The following is a 5000-nucleotide window of genomic DNA, read 5'->3' on the forward strand; positions in this document are numbered from 1 at the left end:
ATGATGGCTGTGGTGTATTGCACTAGAGCCACAATACACTGAATGATGGCTATAATGTATTGCACTAAAACCATGGCTGTGGTGTATTGCACTGAAGCCACAATGCTCTGAATGATGGCTATAATGTATTGCACTAAAGTTATGGCTGTGATTTAGTGCACTAAAACCATGGCTGTGGTGTATTGCACCAAAACACACTGAACAATGGCTATAGTATATTGTGTTAAAGCCATGACGGAAAAGACCTGGTTTTCTACAGGGTATTTTGTCCTCGTTTCTCCTTAAACTACCCCGGCTATCCGTCACCCCGCCACACCCTTCTCCTCCCCTCCAGAGCTACAAACATTTCAACAGCTGACTCGACAAAATGGTTATTGCCGTCAGTAGGGGCGCATAGTAGGTGGGTGTCCTGCATAATTTGATGTTGAATCGGATCGGGTACAGCTGAACACCACCGAACTGTTTTGTTTCTCATCACAACCAACACACTGCTTCACAAATCCATGTTTATTTTGATTCGTTTCATTATTTTTTTAATTTTATTTCTGCAATACAACTGCCAGATTCTTTGAATCAAGATATATGCATTGCTGATGCATATTTTGAAGTTTTTGGTTCGTTTCTCCAAAATTTTAGTTCAATGTACTCCCTATGGGCTGGCCCGACAAGTGGATCTGAAGGAAACGACAGGTGATTAACAATCAGAAATTAAGAAAAAATAGGATCATCCGCAGTTTCTGTTGTACAGTTGTGACCACAAGAAACGGAAACGATGCTGGTTACGGAACCAATATTTAACACATTGCACCACAAGCCACAGTACGAATATGAACCACTTATTCTTTGTATTTTGTATTTTGTAATTCTTTTTATCACAACAGATTTCTCTGTGTGAAATTCGGGCTGCTTTCCTCAGGGAGAGCGCGTCGCTATACTACAGCGCCACCCATTTTTTTTGTATTTTTCCTGCGTGCAGTTTTATTTGTTTTTCCTATTGACGTGGATTTTTCTACAGAATTTTGCCAGGAACAACCCTTTTGTTGCCGTGGGTTCTTTTACGTGCGCTAAGTGCGTGCTGCACACGAGACCTCGGTTTATCGTCTCATCCGAATGACTAGCGTCCAGACCACCACACAAGCTCTGGTGGAGGGGGAGAAAATACCGGCGACTGAGCTGTGATTCGAACCAGCACGCTCAGATTCTCTCGCTTCCTTGGCGGACGCGTTACCTCCAGGCCATCACTCCACACGATGATGGTAAGAGGGTGTAGAATGCTGAGATTAACGTGCCATAGAGAATGAGTTAGCGACATAATTGTGAACTTGTTTATTTGTTTATTTATTTGTATTTCTTTCTTTTTTTTTTATCACAACAGATTTCTCTGTGAAATTCGGGCTGCTCTCCCCAGGAAGGGCGCGTCGCTACGCTACAGCGCCACCCATTTATTCCCCCCTGCGTGTAGTTTTATTTGTTTTTCCTATCGAAGTGGATTTTTCAACAGAATTTTGCGAGGAACAACCCTTTTGTTGCCTTGGGTTCTTTTACGTGCGCTAAGTGCATGCTGCACACAGGACTTCGGTTTATCGTCTCATCTGAATGACTTGAATTGTTGGAGGGGTTTCGAGCTGTTGTGGTTCCTCGTCACGTTTTCCGCACAGGAGTTAGAATGTGGAGCGGTGGCCTAGTGGTATGATACCACCCGCGACTTGGAAGCTAGTGTCCATGGGTTCCATTCCCATAAATGGACCAAGATCTTTATTTTACTCCCCTGCCCCCAACCCTCTACTAGACATTTGAGTGGTAGTCTGGGTGCTAGTCCTTCGGATGAGACGGTAAATCGAGGTACTGGGTACGGCTTGCACTCAGCGCATGTAAGAGAACGTACGGGGGTGTGGTGGGGGGATGTCCTTGGCAAACTTCTGTAGAAAACTCCACTCTGATAGAAAAAAACAAGAAGCACTTGGATGACACAAAAAGAAGGGTGGGTGGGGAAAGAAAGGGTGGCGCTGCGCTGTGGCGATGCGCTCTCGCTCTCTCTGGGGAGAGCCTCCCGAATTTCACACATTGACCTAAACATCTGTTGCGACAAAAAGCAATGGGATGTGATATGATACGATACGATTCAATGCGATACGCTACAATACAATACAATACAATACAATACAATACAATAGTTTTAACCCTTGCCAGTGTTCAGAAGGCAGGCGTTGGGGGACACCATAGTTAGTGGGACACACACACACACACACACACACACACACACACACAAACATACACACACACACACACACACACACACACACACACACACAAACATATACACACACACACACACACACACACACACATTTATTTTAGGCAAGCCTTGTTAAAAAAACAACAACAAAAAAACCCCAAAAAACATGGCGAAATAAAATGGGTTTTATAACACAAAGAATAAGAAACACAACAAAATCTAACAGTAGAGAGAGAGGGAGAGAGAGGGTGAAGAGGGACAAAGGCAATAAAAGCTAAACAAGAGGAAGAAAAACATGGTGTTCACATTAGCAATACACGCTAGAAGCCTGTTGTCCCTGGAAGAGAGAGAGAGAGAGAGAGTGTGTGTGTGTTTGTGAGAGAGAGACAGACAGAGAATGTGTATGAGAGGGAGGGACAGACACTGTGTGTGTGAGAGAGAGTGAGAGTGAGACAGAGAGTGTGTGTCTGTGAGAGAGGGAGAGACAGACAGACAGAGAGAGAGAGAGAGAGAGTTGATAGAGAGTTCTGCGGCATACATCTCTCTTGGCTCAAGCACCAACCCCCCCTCCCCCCAGCCTTCGTCTCCCCCTTCACCCCCCCCCCCCCCCACACACACACACACGCGCACACGCACACACACACACACAACACACACACACACACACACACCCTTGTCGCGGCCCATTGCCTCCTCCCAGCGTGACATTGATTCCCCCCCCACGCCCCCACCCACCCCTTTCTGAGGTCCGAGGCGTTCACCCACAGAGGAGACAGCACTGGAGTGAATCGCTCGTTCTCCTCAGGGATGGGTGTCGGAGAGAGAGAGAGAGGAAAGAGAGAGAGGGAGGGAGGGGGGCGTAGGTTGGGGGAGCAGGGGGGCGGGGGGGGAGGGCGGGGGCGAATAGAAAGAGGTGGAGAGAGAGAGAGAGAGACAGGAAAGAGAGAGAGAGAGGGAGGGGGGCGTAGGTTGGGGGAGCAGGGGGGCGGGGGGGGGGAGGGGGGGCGGGGGCGAATAGAAAGAGGTGGAGAGAGAGAGAGAGACAGGAAAGAGAGAGAGAGAGGGAGGGGGGCGTATGTTGGGGGAGCAGGGGGGCAGGGGGGGCGGGGGCGAATAGAAAGAGGTGGAGAGAGAGAGAGAGTGGGAAGAGAGAGACCGGGATGATTTTAGGCCACAGCCCCATATAAACAAGGGGCGATAACAACATTTGTAAATATCATCATAATTGTCAGCGTATATATACATATATACAACTGATTTCACAGCTTGATAAAGCAATAAACCAAGACATTACTGTCTGTCTGAGCTTAAAAGCTCTTTATAGATACCATGCCAGGTTTCGAATAATACTATCATCAGTAGATGCCATCAACAAACATAATCTAAACAAACATGGATATTCACAATACTTATTAAGTGGGGAAAGATAGAAGGGGATGCTCTCGTGTCAGTAAATATATCCTTACTCACCTGTCACGCCATATATACACAGAGAGAGAGTGAGAGAGTGAGTGAGTGAAATTTATAGAAAATTAATAGAATTTATTTTCATTCATTCACACTAACTATGTTAAAGGCACGACACACATCACATCACCACACAATTGATAATAATATAAACGTTCCAGTCCACATAGGCAGCACAATCGTTGGCGCCTCTCTCTCTCGGGGTCTCTGGGCAGCCAACCACAGGGCCCCCTAGTTCCGTTACTGCTGCTGGTCCTTTGTCCAGCGCCACACCACAAGCTCTTTAAACACCCCCACCCCACCCCCCCACCCCCCAAAAAAAACAACAACAACAAAAAACCCCAACAAACAAACAAAAAAAAAAAAAACACACACAAAAAAAACAAAAACAAACAACAACAACAATAACACTTTCTGTTCATCGTTGCTAATGAACGTGTTTATGCTGGTGTCTCCGTATTGTCTTGTATTGTCCGTTTGGTCCCCGTCAGTCACATGTGTGTGTGTGTGTGTGTGTGTGTGTGTGTGTGTGCCTTGTACAATTTTCACTAACCTTACTACATACACTTGCACTTTATCCACATAATCATATCATCTATCTGTTAAGTATTTATAATTTTTCTCATAGAAGTTGCAACAATAGTAATAACCCCAAGCTTCTTCTTATCGTATCCTTTATCACAACATATATAATCCGTCCAAGCGAAAGCTAACGTAATATCATTTTGTCCTTGACATTTACAGCAATGACTTCTAAAGACCTTGACAACAATAAACTCGGAATGACCGGCGTGGGAACAAATGCTACTGGTGCTGATGACAGGGCAGCAAAAAAAAAAAAAAAAAAGAAAAAAAAAGAAGAAGAAAAAAAAAAAAAGAGACTGACTTGTGTCCTTTCTCTGCATTTCGCTATTGAACAAACTACAGGTGACGTTCAAGGTACAATGGCCTTGCTGAAACAATCCTCCAAGGAACTGTTGTGGGAGGAAGACGAAGGCGAGGGGGAAAGGGAAAAAAAAAGAAGAAAAGGTAAAAATACAAAAGGTGGACTGACTACATTGCAGAATGGAAGGGAAAGCAATTTGCAGAGACCCAGGCTTTGACACACAACCGACAGACCTGGAGTAATCGAGTGAACAATTCTGTGCTCGCCCCAGTGGCTCTTCTCAGTTTTCAAACTGATTAAGGAGGAAGAAGAAGAAGAGAAAGAAGAAGACGAAGAAGACGAAGAAGAAGACAAGGAAGAAAGATGTCCTTCATCTATCTAGCCTACAATTATCTACTTGCTTTCACTGGT

Source organism: Babylonia areolata, chromosome 23 (genome assembly GCF_041734735.1).
Source record: "Babylonia areolata isolate BAREFJ2019XMU chromosome 23, ASM4173473v1, whole genome shotgun sequence".
NCBI lineage: Eukaryota > Metazoa > Mollusca > Gastropoda > Neogastropoda > Buccinidae > Babylonia > Babylonia areolata.